Source organism: Mesoplodon mirus (genome assembly GCF_964341445.2).
Source record: "Mesoplodon mirus genome assembly, chromosome: 7".
Taxonomy (NCBI): Eukaryota; Metazoa; Chordata; class Mammalia; order Artiodactyla; family Ziphiidae; genus Mesoplodon; species Mesoplodon mirus.
Window position 1 is genome coordinate 55,897,306 of NC_138983.1, and position 18,524 is coordinate 55,915,829.

The 18,524-nt window shown below is 38.6% G+C and overlaps 1 long non-coding RNA gene across 4 annotated transcripts in view; it reads right to left on the minus strand.

The window, feature by feature from the left end:
* LOC309807316 overlaps positions 1-18,524 on the minus strand; it is a 92,644-nt gene that overhangs the window by 72,331 nt on the left and 1,789 nt on the right. For all 4 annotated transcript variants that reach the window (XR_014294552.1, XR_014294553.1, XR_014294554.1 and 1 more), the window contains exon 2: positions 17,296-17,386. This is a non-coding gene — a long non-coding RNA (uncharacterized lncRNA). The remainder of the gene's footprint in view (positions 1-17,295; positions 17,387-18,524) is intronic.

Here is an 18,524-nt window from a genome sequence, read left to right on the forward strand (position 1 = left end):
ATTGTGGTGTGCGGGCTTCTCACTGCAGTAGCTTCTCTTGTTGTGGAGCACCGGCTTTAGGCACATGGGCTTCAGTAGTTGTGGCACTTGGGCTCAGTAGTTGTGGCTCACGGGCTCTAGAGCACAGGCTCAGTAGTTGTGGCTCACGGGCTTAGTTGCTCCGTGGCATGTGGGATCTTCCTGGACCAGGGCTCAAACCTGTGTCCCCTGCATTGGCAGGTGGATTCGTAACCGCTGCACCACCAGGTAAGTCCCAGTATGAGATAATTTTTCTTAAATAATCAAGGAGAAACTCCAAAAACATGAAGTAAAATATTTACATAGATGACTACATAAAAATTAAAAATAACACACAGTAAATAATACAATAAACTAAGTCAAAAGATAAATGACAAGCTGGAAAAAATGTTTGCAAGACATATGACAAACAGAAAATTGATTTTCTTGATATATAAAAAGAGCTCTTGCAATAAGAGACAACAAATATAAAAATGGGAAAAGACAAACAGAAGTTAATAACAATAAGCTAAAAAATGTCTGGAATATATATATAATATGATGTGCAATCTCATTCATAATTTTAAAGATATAAATTAAAATAAAAGACTTTTTAAAAGTTTGATAATAAATTGTACTGGTCAAGGTTTAAGGAGAGAAAAGTGAACTGACATCTTGAAGGCCAGAAACCCTAAACCTTATAGGTAATTATCATTTCATTCATATGTTTATTCATTCAACAACTCACAATACTTAGCAACTGCATGTGCCAGACATTTCTTGTACTGAATATGCAGCAGTGAATAAAATAGATAAAAACCCCTGCCCTCATGAAGCTCACATTCATTTTGGGAAGAAATGGACAGGCATGCTGGGAGCAAGTTTTGTGGGAAGAGAGGAGCAAGATGGGAGAGACAGGGGTAAACTTTACCTATTTTTACATCTCTATATATGACTCTCTTCTCTCTCAATTGTCTGGCAATATCCCACGTATCTACTTCAGGGTTCATCTCTAATGAATCCTACTGCCTTCCTGACTACTTCCCACCCACCCCACATTGTAAAAAAATATTTTTAAAAATTATAAAACAGTATATAATATACTGTTATTTTTTACATTTCCTGTAATGTGTACAATTGTGCCATGGACATATCAGATGTTAGGTAAATGAATAAATGAATTTTTTGTCAGAGCCAGCATGTGGAATAGGTAAGGAGTAGAGCTGTTATGAGAGAAAGCAGACGGCTTGCAGAGAGGGGGCAGGAGAACAGATGACCAGGTTGCTACTCTTAGATGCAAAATACACCTCATATTAACTGTGTAATAAATGTGAATCATCAGTACTGTGTCAGCAAATATGACATCATTTTTAGTAAGTCATAGTGTAGATAAAAGAAGTAATTAAATACAGTAAAGGCAGTCTAACATGCACATGCATTTTTTTTCTTTTTTCACTATATTTCTTTTTTCTTATTTTTTTTAAATTGAAGTATAGTTGATTTACAGTGTTGTGTTAGTTTCAGGTGTATGGCAAAGTGATTCAATTATGTGTACATCTATCTACCTATTCTTTTTCAGATTCTTTTCCATTATATGTTATTACAAGATATTGAATATAGTTCCCTGTGCTATACAGTAGGTCCTTGTGTTTTATCTATTTTATATACAGTAGTTTGTATCTGTTAATCCCAAACTCCTAATTTATGTCTCTGCCCCTTCCCCTTTGGTAACCATAAATTTGTTTTCTATGTCTGTGAGTCTATTTCTGTTTTGTAAATAAGTTCATTTGTATCGTTTTTTATTTCTTATTTTTTTCCTTTTTTAAGTTGAAGTGTAGTTTGTATCATTTTTTTAGATTTCACATATAAGTGTTATCATATGATATGTGTCTTTTTCTGACTTAGTTCACTTAGTGCGATAATCTCTAGGTCCATCCATGTTGCTGCAAATGGCATTATTTCATTCTTTTTTATGGCTGAGTAATATTCCATTTCATATATATATATATACATACTACATCTTCTTTATCCATTCATCTGTCAATGGACATTTAGGTTGCTTCCATGTCTTGGCTATTGTAAATAGTCTGCTATGAACATTGAGGTGCATGTATCTTTTCAAATCAGAGTTTTCATCTTTTCCAGATACATGCCCAGGAGTGGGATTGCTGGACCATACAGTTTTTTAAGGAACATCCATACTGTTCTCCATAGTGGCTTTACCAATTTACATTCCTATCAACAGTGTAGGAGGTTTCCCTTTTCTCCACACCCTCTCCAGCATTTATTTGTATACTTCTTTATAATGATCATTCTGACCCGTGTGAGGTGATACCTCACTGAAGTTTCAATATGCATTTCTCTAATAATTAGTGATGCTAACATCTTTTCAGCACATGCATTTTTGTTTGTCTATTTGCAAACAAAAGTACTAAGAGGTAAGGCTAAAAACACAATGAAAATATATTTAATTAATAGCTAAATTAAACTAGTATTGGGTCAAAGAGTTACTTTTTAGGCTCTTCACCACCCTAACTTTAATTAACTAAAAGTCTTTTTTTTTTCTATTTTTTTTCTAAAAGTCTTTTGAAGTAGAGCCTATTCAGTCTTTAGCATGTCATAAAACACAACATTCTTGCCTTAGCATGTCATAAAAGCCTTTTTTGTGTGTGTATACTTGTAATTCAACATGCAGTAAAGAGAGATTGCAGAACATTCAGGAGTAAAAACTGAGAACAGGGGCTTCCCTGGTGGCGCAGTGGTTGAGAGTCCGCCTGCCAATGCAGGGGACACGGGTTCGTGTCCCGGTCCAGGAGGATCCCACATGCTGTGGAGCGGCTGGGCCCGTGAGCCATGGCCGCTGAGCCTGCGCGTCCAGAGCCTGTGCTCCGCAACGGGAGAGGCCACAGCAGTGAAAGGCCCGCGTACCGCAAAAAAACAAACAAACAAACTGAGAACAATAATAAAAAGCCAGGATTGTAATGCTCAAATGACATGGTACTGGGAGCCTTAATGAATGCACTTTTCAAAGGTTACACACCACCAAACTCCCTCTTCACCAACAGGAGGTCAGGGAAATAGAGGAAGTAACACAAAAGGCAGACTTTAGAATAAAGACGTGATATAATTCAAGTCATTGATTCATTATGGAAGAGTTCCTGAGGGTCAAATGACTCATCATCGGTTTTAAGCAGTAAAATTTTCCAATTCTTATTTTGGGGAAAAAGTACTTGCTCTACCCCCACTTGGAATCAGTACTGTAATAAATACAAAGTAGTAGGTAAAAACATATTTTTAAAACATAAAAAGTTTTAAAATAAAACACGAGGGAGGGATTCTGCATCTGTGATGGGTAGAAACCAGAATCAATTCTGAAACTGTCTCCATCGCCACTGAAGCCCAAGAGGTGGCTGTGCCCACGGCCGAAATGGACAGGATGCACTGCCAAGAATGGCATCCTGTGCGAGGACCAGCCTTTACCAATGTGTACCAAATTAGGCCAGGTCCAACTTGGGAACAACAGCCCTCTTCTAAGTTAGTCTCAGCTTGTCCATTGCCGGTACCTATTCCCAGGATCGCCGAAGGGGACAATGTTCCCCAACACACCTTGGTTGCTCCATGAGTTGGGGACTTGCTAGTTTCCACACTTTGGAGAGGACCTGTCAAGGCCTGCTGTTGCTGCTCTGGCACCAAGTCCCTTCCCCTGAGGGCACCTCAGCAAGACAGCATCAAGCTGGTTGTATTCTTCTACTCAAGATATCTTGATAATAGAGAGTGGAGTTGGAGGAAAGGATTTTTACTTAGCTATTAAATGGATATATTTTCTTTGTGTTAGTTGCCTGGCTGATGGACTGGGTGGATCAGGCACTCATACTCTCGGGTGGATTAAGGCACAAAATCTGCGGCAGGAGACAGCAGGGGACATTGTGGCTACACAAAACTTTTCTGCCCCACTGGCCTCTAGGTTTTCCATGTCTTACTCAAGTACTCTGCATTGTAATATTACTCAGCGTCATGCCTGTCTGCCCTATACAATAACACAAAATGCTCAGCAGAGTCACATCCACATAGCCCCCAGCTCTTATTGTTCCCTGATCTAAGTCCATGTTTCTACACCTATCCCAACTCTTCCTCCCACTCAGTCCAACAGTCAAAACAATCTTTCTTCCCCCTGAGCTCTCCAGTTGTCATGGTAACCAAAAGACAAGGGCAAAGAAAGAATCATGTAGCAAGGCTAGATACAAAATTTGAGCTATTCCCAGGTGACTTGCTAGGACCACTTCATTTCTTTTCATCTTGAATGCATGTAATAAATAAACTACAGTCTGTGTGGTTAGTTTTTTTTGTTTTTTTTTTTCCCCCTGCGGTACGCGGGCCTCTCACTGTTGTGGCCTTTCCCGTTGCGGAGCACAGGCTCCAGTCGCGCAGGCTCAGCGGCCATGGCTCACGGGCCCAGCTGCTCCGCGGCATGTGGGATCCTCCCGGACCGGGGCACGAACCCGTGTCTCCTGCTTCGGCAGGCGGACTCAACCACTGCGCCACCAGGGAAGCCCACCCCGGGAAATTTTGATGCTACTGTGCATTCAAGAGCTTAGGATAGTGTGGCCTCTGTCTCTTGCTCTCTCTTTTGGTGTCTCTGTCTCTGTCTCTCCTTGTTGTTACTTTTCCTGTCTTTAGCAGATATTGTTGGAGCCACTTCTTCCTTTTCTCATCCTGGCAGACCTCCACTTTTGAGTAGATTCCACCTTCCTGCCCAAGGCTCTTCAGCTCCTGCACACTCCAGGAGGGAATGATGGCTGATCTAAAGCATTCATGTGGTCTCATTCTCCTTGCCAAAGACTGATTAGGCATGTATCTAATTTGGGCAATTAGATATGAGTAGAAAGCTGCCAAGGACCTCTGGGAAAGGTTTCTCAGGCTAGTAAAAAGAGATACACAGTCCTTTTGTTCTCTCAGACATTATTGGATCCAGATGTGATGACTGGAAATGAAGCAGTCCCTTACAACTATGAGGACAGGGATGACACACTGAGGATGGCACAGTTCTGAGCCATCGACTGAATAAACCCTGCTGTGGTCCCAATTTAGAGCTTCTAGTTATGGGAAACAGTACATTCCCCTAAGGTCATAACCAGTTGAGTTAAGGTTTGTTGTTACTTGCAGCTGAAACATTCTAACAAAATTTCTCACAAGTTTCTCATGGATAGCTAAGAAATGAACACACACTATCAAATTCTATCCAATTTGTAATAACCATTAGTATTAGAAATAATTGGGAAGGAGACACAAGAGGGAGTAGATATGGGGATATATGTATATGTATAGCTGATTCACTTTGTTATAAAGCAGAAACTAACACACCATTGTAAAGCAATTATACTCCAATAAAGATGTTAAAAAAAAAATTAACACCAGAATAAAACTGACAATGGCTAAAATTACATACAGTAAAATTTGTTGTTTTCAGAGAATCAAATCTTCAAAGGATTTATCTATTCCCATTAATTGTGGAAAAATTCAAGATAATTCAAAAGAATAGAAACTAGTATAATGAAGTCCCATGTACCTATCACTTCAGCTTCAACAACTGTCAACTCAAGGTCAATTCTGTTTCATCTATACCACCTACTCTCTCCACTTCTAGAATATTTTGAAGCAAATCTGGAGACCTCATATTATTTCATCAGGAAATACCTCTAAGATTAGCAAGTATCTCCAAGATATAAGGACTTGTAAATATATAACTAAAATAGCATTATCATACCTAAAATGAATAACTCATTATTAACATTAAATACCTGTCAATATTCAAATTTCCAAAGCTGCTTCATAATTTTGATGGTCAATTTGTTCAAATCAAGATCAAACAAGGTGTGCAGATTAAATGTGATTCACATGGTTTCTTAAGTCTATTTTAATCTACAGTTTTCCCTCTCTCTATTTTTCCTTATAATTTATTTGTTTCTCAAAAAATACATTTAGGGCTTCCCTGGTGGCACAGTGGTAGAGAGTCTGCCTGCCGATGCAGGGGACACGGGTAAGTGCCCCGGTCCGGGAAGATCCCACATGCCGCGGAGCGGCTGGGCCCGTGAGCCATGGCCGCTGAGCCTGCACGTCCAGAGCCTGTGCTCCGCAACGGGAGAGGCCACAACAGTGAGAGGCCCGCGTACCGCAAAAAAAATAATAATAATAAAAAATAAAACATTTAAAATAGCTACTCCAGAAAAATTAGATTTTGTGGAAATAATGGCCACAAAAGAAAATTCAAAAAGGCAGAGGTTATAGAAACATTTGATATGGATGAAAACTGATCAATGAATCAAATCTTTGTTGTAAAATGTAAAGGAAGAAGAATTTATTTTAAAACAATTTTAGGAAAAATAAAAATAAGAGAGGCAAACTGGGAAGAAATAGTATAAAGTATAAAATTTATCATGGCATTAAACCAGTGTGGTAGAATTTACCCCATAAAATAGTTTCTTAATGAAAATTCATCAATATTGACCTAATTCTGATGAGATTCTTTACTCTCAAAATGTCCTCATGGTTGAAATAGTGGTGTTAAAATAGTATTAAAATAATGGAATCAGAATACTTAATACTTGTCTGTGAGATATCCAAGTGGAAGTATTTGATGGGGTTGGGAGGCCAGAAGAGAGACAAAGGCTGCTGTCACTGATTTGAGAAACATGATAAATTAATTCATGACTGAAGCCACAGGAACACACAAAAAAATCATCCAGGAAAAATGTGAAAATTAAGAAAAGGGCTTCAAAAAGAACCCCAAAGAATATGCATTTAACTAATGGGCTATTAAAAGCCAGCAATGAAGATAGCACAGAATGCCATAAATTGTGGTGTTTTGAATGCTGTGGCAGCCTAGAGAATGCACCTCCAGACTTCCAACTATAGGGAAGGTAACTGACCGGGGCTCCCATTACTGGACTCTGAAATCTGCTGCTGAGTTTGCCACAGAACCATGCTAGGCATTGATCTAGATGTTGTATAAATGATGCTGATATGCTCATTAACTTTCCAGGAAACGTGTTATAGTTTCTAAAGAGGTTAAGATGTACCCAGATCTTGAGCCATACCTTCTTTCCTCTATTTGTCACTTGTGGCAGCACTGCTAAATACCTACTGAATCTCATTTTTCTTTTTCCTTACCATTAGAAATTTGATTTCCTAGGAGTGGCTGTATAACATACTTCTAGCCAATGAGATGTAAGGGAAAGTCTACTGAAAGGAGCTCATGGGAAAGCAATTGCTTTTCCTGTATTAAAAAAAGATGGGTGGGCAAACTTCTCTGACAAATACCTTTAGCCCTTCACCTTTCACCCTTCTTCTTACCTAGAATTCAGATACAATGATAAGGTGGTTTAGTGATCTTTTTAAAATAGTCTTTTTTTTTTTTAAGAGCAATTTTAGGTTCACAGTAAAATTCAGTGGAAGTTACGGAGATTCCCCAAATACCCTTGCCTCCACACATGCATAGCCGGCCTCTCTTACTATCAACATCCCCCACCAGAGTAGTAATTTGTTACAATTGATTAACTTAATCACCCAAAGTCCATAGTTTACATTACCTTTCACTCTTGGTGTTGTATGTTCTATGAGTTTGGACAAACGTATAATGACATGTATCCATGGTTACAGTATTGTATGCAATAGCTTCACTGCACTATAAACCCTTTGTGCTCTCATTCTTCTCTCCCCACTAACTCCTAGCAAACAATAGTCTTTTTACTGTCTCCATAGTTTTGCCTTTTCCAGAATGTCATACAGTTGGAATCATACTGGCTTTTCAGACTGGCTTCTTTTACTTAGTAATATGCACTTAAGTTTCTGCCATGTTTTTTTCATGGCTTGATAGCTCATTTTTTAGCAGTGAATAATAGAGTTGACCCTTGGACAACACAGATTTGAATTGTGAGGGTACATTTGTACATGGATTTTTTTCCAGAAAATACTATATGATCCATGGTTAAATCTGGAATGTGGAACCACAGATACACAGGGCCAACTATGGGGCTCAAGCATCTGTGGATTTTAGTAACTGGGGCGAGTCCTGGAACCAATCCCCTGTGGATATCATGGGACAACTGTACTACACGGTCTGGATGTACCACAGTGTTTTTATCCATTCACCTCCTGAAGGACATCTTGGTTGCTTCCAAGGTTTGGCAATTATTAATAAAGCTGCTATAAACATCCATGTGCAGGTTTTTGTGTGGGCATTAGTTTTCACCTCCTTTGGGTAAATACCAAGGAGCATGATTGCTGGATTTGATAGTAAGCATATGTTTAGTTTCATAAGAAAATGCCAAACTAGGGGCTTCCCTGGTGGCACAGTGGTTACAAATCTGCCTACCAATGCAAGGGACACAGGTGCGAGCCCTGGACCCGGGAAGATCCCACGTGCCGCGGAGCAACTAAGCCCGTGTGCCACAACTACTGAGCCTGAGCTCTAGAGGCCGCGAGCCACAACTACTGAAGCCTGCATGCCTAGAGTCTGTGCTCCACAAGAGAAGCCACTGCAATGAGAAGCCCATGCACCGCAATGAAGAGTAGCCCACGCTCACCGCAAGTAGAGAAAGCCCGCACGCAGCAACGAAGACCCAACACAGCCAAAAATTAATTAATGAATTAATGAATTAATTAATAAAAAAATAGAAACTGCCAAACTATCTTCCAAAGCAGCTGTACTATTTTGCATTCCTACCAGCAATGAATGAGAGTTCCTGTTGCTCCACATCCTTGTTAGAATTTGGTATTGTCAGTGTTCTGAATTTTGGCCACTCTACTATGTATGTAGTGGTATCTCATTGTATTTTAATTTGCATTTTCATGATGACATATTATGTGGAGCACCTTTTCATATGCTTGTGTATCTTCTTTGGTGAGGTGTCTTTTAAGGTCTTTGGTCCATTTTTTAAAACAGGTTGTTCATTTTCTTATTGTTGAGTTTTAAGAATGTGTTGTATATTTTGGATAGCAGTCCTTTATCAGTATGTCTTTTGCAAATATTTTCTCCCAGTCTGTGTGTTGTCTTTTTATTCTCTTAACAGTGTCTTTCACAGAGTAGAAATTTTTAATTTTAATGAAGTCCAGCTTACCAATTCTTTCTTTCATGGATTGTGCCTTTGGTGTTGTATCTAAAAAGTCATCACCAAACTAAGGTCATTTGTGGTGGTAAGGTGTGGGGGGAGAGGAAGTGCCTGTAGTTCTAAGATTAGGTATCAGTCTTTTAATGTGCCTGTGCCTCTGGAGTTTGAACTTGACAAGTACTTCTTAGTCCTCCCCCAACCCTTAGGTGGGACAGGATGGCTAGAGTAGGCTGGAGTTGGGTATTTCCCTTTCCCCAGGTCAGTTAGGCTCTGATAAAAGCCCAGCAGATTAGACTCTGGTTAAATAGTTTCTCCTGAGGGCAGACCTTGTTAAGAAGAAGAGATGCTCTGGCATATTCAAAATGGCTACTTTCCCCCTTGCCCTGCCAGAAGCACAAGGGGTTTTTCTCCAGTATTCACTGTGAGAACCTGGTCAAGCGCCTGGAGGTAAAACTGACCAAAGTGTAGGACCCTGCCCCCCCCCATATAACTGGGTCCCCCTTGAAGTTTTTGATTCTCAAACTTGTCCACAGTAAGCCTCTCTCCAGCAATTCATCAATTACAGTTTAGGTTTTCCAACCCTTGCACTGGCTCCTGAGGTTTCTGCTTCTGGGTTTCTGCTCCAGTAAGTTTGTGATTCTTTTTATAGGCCTGTGTCTTCGGGCAGCAGTTTGCATTGGGATTTCACTTCTCTGATGGATCCAAGAAGAGTTGTTGATCTTTTTTCAATTTGTTCAGCTTGTTGTTAGGATACAGTGGTGATTTCCAAGCTCCTTACGTGCCAGACCAGAAACTGGAAGTCAATAGTCATCTTTTGACCATGAAAATGTGAGCCACATGTTATGGATGACAGAGAAGGAGATAAAAGGAGGCTGGTCACTGATGATGTCTTTGACTTACTGCACTTGGATTTCCTTCCTAGGTGCTTCTTGTTATTTGGAAAATGAAAGTACACCTCTTGGGCTTCCCTGGTGGCGCAGTGGTTGAGAGTCCGCCTGCCGATCCAGGGGACACGGGTTCGTGCCCCGGTCTGGGAAGATCCCACATGCCGCGGAGTGGCTGGGCCCGTGAACCATGGCCGCTGAGCCTGCGCGTCCAGAGCCTGTGCTCCGCAACGGGAGAAGCCACAACAGTGAGAGGCCCGCGCACTGCAAAAAAAAAAAAGTACACCTCTCTTTGGTTAAGCCACTGTAGTGTGGTTTTCATTACAGGTAGCTGAATACAATCATAACTGATACATTTTTTTTTGCCATTTCACTCCTCACTGATATTCCTAACTAAAGAGTGGTTAGAAAAATTAAATATCATATATGATATATAACTTGTTCCAACTTGTGACTCATATAGAATTTTTTAAAACAATGAACTCCACAGAAAATAATATCTTTTAGTCTTCCGTTTACCAAACAATGTGGGGTTTTTTCCCCTCTGTTGCTCTGAGTCCAGAATGTGTCATTTTCTTCTAATCCTAGAAATATCTAGGATATTTCAGGCTGAGGACATCACATCATCATAAAATCATAGCTTCTCTTCCAGAGTCCAGAGCTGACTACAACTAATTCAATTTCCCTTTGTCTACATATACCATACTGTCTGCATACCACAATATAAGGTAGATCTTGGATTTCATCAGGAAATGAAACAAAGTTAGGTATAGAAAATTGACTACTGGCTACCAGTTCTTTCACTGAATAAACAGAACACCAAAAATATATATTTATAGGAAAACAAGTTACCATACATTTTATAATCATCTACATGCACTTTATAGCGTCCACAGCACACTTTCTATAAAATAGAAAACAACATATTATTTCAAAATGAGCTATAGGGTATGCAGAAAATGAAATGAACACAAACTGGGGAAATAAAGGTTTAGAACTGAAATAAATATAAGATACTTCATAATTTTTGAAGCTTAGAATGACACATTAAGTGGCTCTAGGTAAAGAATACTACAACATCACTAAAAGTGGAAGGTTATTTTTGACCTTTCAAAATGTTAACATTCTTTTTTCAAGAGGAAAAAAAATTTCTTTCCTGTTGGTCTTTGGATATGCCACGATGTGAAGCTGGCAAATACTTGCATATAAAAGAGGAAGTCATTCATGTCACAGGAGTACAGGGACTTTAACTTGTTCACCACACTCTCTCTCCAATGCCTAGAAGAGTGCATGGCACAATAGAGGTGCACGATATAACATTGCTGAATAAATAAATGAAAATTAGGACATTTCAGAAAGAATTGAGAAAGGTGACTGACAAGATGGTAAAGAACTTGTTTAAAAAAAGGAAGAGGGCTTCCCTGGTGGCGCAGTGGTTGAGAGTCCGCCTGCCGATGCAGGGGACACGGGTTCGTGCCCCGGTCCGGGAGGATCCCACATGCCACGGAGCGGCTGGGCCCGTGAGCCATGGCTGCTGAGCCTGTGCGTCTGGAGCCTGTGCTCTGCAACAGGAGAGGCCACAACAGTGAGAGGCCCATGTACCGCAAACTGCAAAAATAAATAAATAAATAAATAATAAAAAAGGAAGAGAAAATGAATCAATTTGAAGGCTTTTTTTTTTTTTTTGAAGATGTTAGGGGTAGGAGTTTATTAATTAATTAATTTATTTTTGCTGTGTTGAGTCTTCGTTTCTGTACGAGGGCTTTCTCTAGTTGTGGCAAGCGGGGGCCACTCTTCATCACAGTGCACGGGCCTCTCACTGTCGCGGCCTCTCTTATTGTGGAGCACACGCTCCAGATGCGCAGGCTCAGTAGTTGTGGCTCACGGGCCTAGTTGCTCTGCGGCATGTGGGATCTTCCCAGACCAGGGCTCGAACCCGTGTCCCCTGCATTAGCAGGCAGATTCTCAACCACTGCGCCACCAGGGGAGCCCTGAAGGCTTTTTTGTTGTTGTTCTGTTTAGGTTCCCCTTTCCCCTTCTTCCAGTAACAGAACCCTGCCCTTCCTTCGAGGAACTGCTCCTCCTTCATTATCCATTTTATGTGATTCTTCTGGAATGATCAATCATATTACCCTATGGCCATAGGGGTGGTGGGCACAGAACACAAGCTGGGCCAATTATTTCCTGAAACTTATATCTACTGAAGCAGAGAGATAAATCCTCTCTTTCCTTTTGGGGTTGCTAGCTGGGATAACATTTGCCAGAAGCTGTGTGTAGCCATAACTGTCTTCTTCTGAAGCGTTAAGTAGGAGAGCCTGGGGTACGGGTCAGGGGGCAGAGGTTAAAGCTGAAAAATGGAGACAGAGTCTTTGTTTCAGGATCCAGGAGTGCTTGAAACTAGCTCCACTCCTGCCTTTCTCAGGTACATAAGCCGATAAGTTCCATTTTTTTTCATTGTGGTAAAATATAAATAACATAAAATTTACTATTTTAACCATATTTAGGTATACAGTTCAGTGGCGTATGTACTTTCACATTGTTGTGCAAAAATTGTTTTCTACTTAAACTATATTAAGGTTGTTTTTGTCCACTGTAATCAAAAGACATGGTTTTTCCCCCTCTTTTTATTATTCTAAGAGTTCACTATATAGTCTCGATATCAGTTCTTTATCAGATACTTTTTTTTTTTTTTTTGAGGTACACGGGCCTCTTAGTGCTGTGGCCTCTCCCGTTGCAGAGCACAGGCTCTGGACGTGCAGGCCCAGCAGCCATGGCTCACGGGCCCAGCCGCTCTGCAGCATGTGGGATCTTCCCAGACCGGGGCACGAACCCGTGTCCCCTGCATCAGCAGGCAGACTCTCAACCACTGCGCCACCAGGGAAGCCCTATCAGATACATATTTTGAGAACATTTTCTCCCAGTCTGTAGCCTACCTAATTATTTTCTTAAGGCTGTCTTTTGATAAGCAGATGTTTTCATTTTGATGACAACTAATTTATCAATTTTATCTTTTTCTGATTAATGCTTTCTCTATCCTAAGAAACCTTTTCCTATTCCCAAGTTGCAAAGATATTCTACTTTGTTTTCTTCTAGAAGCTTTATAGCTTTAGCTTTTTGTTTAGGTCTATAATCTATCTGAAATTAATTTGGTGTGAGATAGGTGTCAAGGTTGACTTTTTTTTTTTTTCCAGATGGATATTTAGTTGTTTCAACATAATATTTTGAAGAAACTTTTTTTCCTCATTTGCTTGTTTTGGTGCTTTTGTTGAAAATCAAGTGACTCTGAGTCTGTTTCTGGTCTCTTGAGTCAGTTCCATTGATCTATTTGTCCCTCAGAATGCTGGTACCACACACTCTTTTGGTTGCTATAGCTTTATAGTAAGTCTTGAAAGCAGAAAGTATAAGTTCTCCAAATTATTCCTTCTCCAAAAGAGTTTAAACTAACTCCTCAACTTATTAGATATTATTTTTCTATTGTTAGATAATAATTCCACCTAATAAACATTATTAGATATTATTATTAGGTATATAGCTACAGACCCTGGAATTCAAAAAGACTATGTCTTCTTTGTTGTGCTTGTTACTTACTTCAGAGATATTTCTTCCATGTCGGTATGATAAAAGAGGCTTGATATTTGTCATTTTGAGCTTTCAACATCCAAATATTCTTCTTACTTTGTTAACTTTGCCTAAAATGTCATATCCCCTTTCCCTAACTCCTATTTATTCTTCAGTTCCAAGCTATGCTATAAAATGAAACCATTTACACTTGTTTAAAAAATAAAATATTTAGGAATATATTTAAGATTTATAAGACCTCTACACTGAAAACTATATAACATTGCTGAGAGAAATTAAAGAAACCCTTAAAAATAAAGAGATACACCATTTTCATGGATTGGAAAACTCAATATTGTTAAAATGTCAGTTATCCCCAAATTGATGTAGAGATTTAACACAATTCCAATTCCAATCTCAGTAGGCTTTTTTTTTTCTTGGTAGAAAGTCACAAGCTTATTCTAAAATTTACATGGAAATGCAAAGGAAAATTCAATGAACATTGAAAAATAAGGACAAAGTTGGAGAATTTAGGCTACCTGATTTCAAGACTTACTATGCATAGCTATTCCTTCCCCTAGGATACCTTCCATGGCCTTTCCAGTCTGGGTTAAGTGCCTCTCTTCTACACTCCCTCAGTATTCTGAACTACAGTCATCAAAGCACTTACCACAGTGCATTTCAATGATGTGCTCCCCACCTTAGATTTCATAAGGGCATGGACAAGGATCTGTCTGGTTTACCACTGAATCTGCACCACCTAGAAGGGTGCCCACACACTACAGACATGCAAGTATTTGCTGCATTAAGTTGAACTTCAATAATTTTTGTAAAAAAAAAGTTAATATTTTAAAAGAAAACTCATAAAGGTCATCTTTTGCCTGAGAACTATTTACACAGGTGGCCAGGACTTGTTTATCTGACTTGGTTTTAAAAGATATTAATATCACCATGACAGAATTAAATAGATTAAGATCATGCAATTCAATTCATAAAAAATTAGATCAACCCTTTGGAAATCAAATGTCCTAAACATTTATAGTATATTGCCCAGTAATTATACTCCCAAGAAGTTAGATGTATGGAATAACGCAGAAGGCAAAATACAGCTTTATGCACAAAAATGTTCATTGTTATTGTTATTTATTAAAGAAAAATGGAGATAAGCTAAGAGTCATACAAAATGAGATTCATTTAAAAAATAACATGGTAGATCAACTTGATGTAATATTTTACAGCCAAAAGATGATTATCAAAGTAATAGAATATTTCTTAAAATGGCAGACTAGGGTTTTTTTTTAAATTAATCATCCTGCTATAACTAAATAACAAAGCTCAATTAATAGTTTTTCACCTTCTTTTAAATCACAGAAGAAACGTGACAAGCCAACAAGAAATTACTAGGCCAAAAGTGAAGGGAAAAGGTCATCCCAGGGAGGTAACTGGAAATGTGGTTTTTTCCCTGAAAGCATTTGTCAATCCTTAAAATTTTGTACCTTAAATTAAAAACCCTTTCGGGCAAGAAAGGCAGAAAGTAAAGCCCAGGGTCTGCAAAAGATTGAGAGTCTCATAAAAGAAACTTCTCACAATATGTTGGAACTTTACACCCAGAGTGAGGATAAACTAGGAGAGAAATATCTTATACAGAATTACACCTTATGTAGGGTCATAAGAGCACCAGAGAATTATAAGCCTTAAAGTAGCTGAACTCCAAGGAACTTAGCAGAAGCAAATGCAAATCCTTTCTAGATGTCATATCCCCTTTCCTTGCAAGTCTAAATTTATTCTCACAAATAATTGGTCAAATATAATGTCCAACACAAACACAAGGATCACAAAGAAACTAGAGTCTATGAGCAAGAACTAGCAAAAACAATAGACAAGAGAAACAGATCCACAAAGATTTCAGATATTGAACAACTATGCTGATTATAGATAAGGAAAAGACAAGTTTGAAGATCTCTACAGAGAACAGAAACCATAAAAAGTGCTATAATAAAGGTGCAAAAGAATCTAAAAGAATTCTAGAAATAAAAAATACAGTAACTGAAATTAAAACCCCAAAGGTGTTGGTGAACACATCCAGGTACTAGGATGGTGATGGTGGCACACCCTGGGAGGGAATGGAAGCTCCACGCCACCCCCTCTCCCCATACTTTGGCCTATGTATCTCTTCCATTTGGCTGTTCCTGAGCTGGAGGAGGAGAAGGCCATGTGAAGACAGGTGCAGAGGTTGGAGTAATGCAGCCATAAGCTAAGGAACACTTAGAGCCACCAGAAGCTGAAAGTGGCAAGGAAGCATTCTCCCCTAGAGCCTTCAGAGAGAGCATCGCCTTACTGACACTTCAATTCGGACTTCTGGCTTTCAAACTCTAAGATAATAAATTTCTGTTGTTTCAAGCCAAACACACACACACACGCACACGCACACGCACACGCACATCCCAAAGGTCAAATCTCTGCTCTGAAAAGATGGCTCTTGGCCTTGGCTACACATTTGAAACACCTGGGAGAGCTTAAAACAAAAAACAAGCAAGCAAAAAACCACTAATTACCATGCTCCAACCCAGATCAGTTGAATTAGAATCTTAGGGAGTAAGACCCAGGAGTCGGTTCCTTAAAATGCTATGCATCCAGGGTTGGGATCCATTACTCTGGATCAGGAATGGGCAAACGGTGGCTCAGAGGCCAAATCTGGTCTGCCACCTGTTTTTGTAGATAAAGTTTTATTGGAATACATTCACATACACAAAACCCAAGGCCCACCCAGTTTAGAAGATTGCATTCTGATGAAAAGAAAATTAGGAAATTAGAAAAAGAAAAATAATAAAGATTAGAGTGGAAATTAATGAAATAATGAATAGAAAAGCAATAGAGAAAATCAACGAAACTAAAAGTTAGTTCTTTGAAAACAGCAACAAAATTGACAAACCTTTAATTAGACGGATGGGGCAGGGGGGTGGGGGGCTGCGGGTTGGGGGGTGGCAGGGAAACAGACTTTAAGTACTAGAATCAGAAATGAAAGAAGGGACATTATCACTGACCTTACAGAAAATAAAAAACAGGATTATAAAGGAGTACTAAAAACAATTTTATGCCTACAAATTAGATAACCTTGGTAAAATGGACAAATTCTTACAATGACACAAACTACTGAAATAGACTCAAGAAGAAATAGATAAATGAATAGACCTATAACAAGTGGAGAGATTGAGTCAATAATTAGAAAACTACCCACAAACTCCAGACCCAGATGGCTTTACCACTGAATTCTACTAAAAGTTTAAAGAAGAATTAATACCAATTCTTCACAAACTCTTTCAAAAATTAGAAGAGGACAGAACACTTCTCATCTCACTTTACTACGCCAGTATTATTCTGATACCAAAACCAGAAAAACACATCATAAGAAAACTATAGACCAATATCTATTATGAATATGGTCAAATTAATCCTCAACAAATACTAGCAAACCAAATGCAGCAACATATAAAAACAATGATATACCATGACCAAGCAGGATGCAAGTTTGGTCCAACTTCCCAAAATCAATTAATGTAATACTTCAAATCAATATAATAAAAAACCAAAACTTACATGAACATCTCAATAGATACAGAAGAGTATTTGACAAAATCCAACACTCTTTCATGATAAAAACACTCAACAAACTAGAAACAGAAGGGAACTTCGCCAATACGATAAAGAATATCCACACAACAAAACTCCAGAGTTAACATTATACTTACTGATGAAAGGCTGAATGTTTTCCGCCTAAGGTCAGGAATGAGACAAGGATGTCTGCTCTTGCCACTTCTATTCAGCCTTGTACTGGAGGTTCTAGCCAGGGCAAAAAGGCAAGAAAAAGAAATAAAAGTCATTCAGATTGGAAAGGAAGAAGTAAAATTATCTATTCACAGATGACATGCTAGTGTATATGGAAAATCCTAGGAAATTCACTAAAAAATGATTAGAACTAATAAAAAGTTCAGCAAGTTTTCAAGATACAATAAATATACAAAAACCAATTGTATTTCTATACACTTGCATGAACTACTAAAAAATGAAATTAAGAAAACAATTCCATTTACAATTGCATCCAAAAGAGTAAAGTATTTAGGAATAAATTTAATGAAAGAAGTACAAAAATTATACTCTGAAAGCCACAAAACACTGTTGAAAGATATTAGAGAAGATCTATAATTGGAAAAATACCACATGTTCATGGATCAGAAGGCTTAACCTTGTTAAAACAAGGATACTCCCCAGTCTGATCTACAGATTCAATGCAATCCCAATCCCAATTCCAGCTGGCTTCTTTGTAGAAATTGACAAAATCCTTGTAAAATTTATATGGAATTGTAAGGGACCTAGAATAGTCAAAACAGTCTTGAGAAAGAAGAACAAAGTGGGAGTCACACTTCCTGATTTCAAATCTTTTTTCTTTTTTAATATTGGAGCATAGATGATTTACAATGTTGTGTTAGTTTCAGGTGTACAGCAAATTGATTCAGCTATACATATACATGTATCTATTCTTTTTCAGATTCTTTTCCCATGTAAGTTATTACAGAATATTAAGTAAAGTTCCCTGTGCTATACAGTAGGTCCTTGTTGACTATCTATTTTATATATAGTAGTGTGTATGTGTTAATCCCAACATCCTAATTTATCCCTCCTGATTTCAAATCTTAATACAAAGTAACAGTAATCTAGGGACTTCCCTGGTGGTCCAGTGATTAAGACTCCAAGCTTCCAATGCAGGGGGTGCGGTTTCGATCCCTGGTTGGGGAACTAAGGTCCCACATGCCACATTTTGTGGCAAAAAAAAAAGTAATAGTAATCTAGACAATGTGGTACTAGCACAAGGATAGACATAGATCAATGGACTAGAATTGAGAGTCCAGAAATAAACCCATATGTCTATAGTCAACTAATTTTCAACAAGAATGCCAAAACCATCCAATAAGGAAAGAAT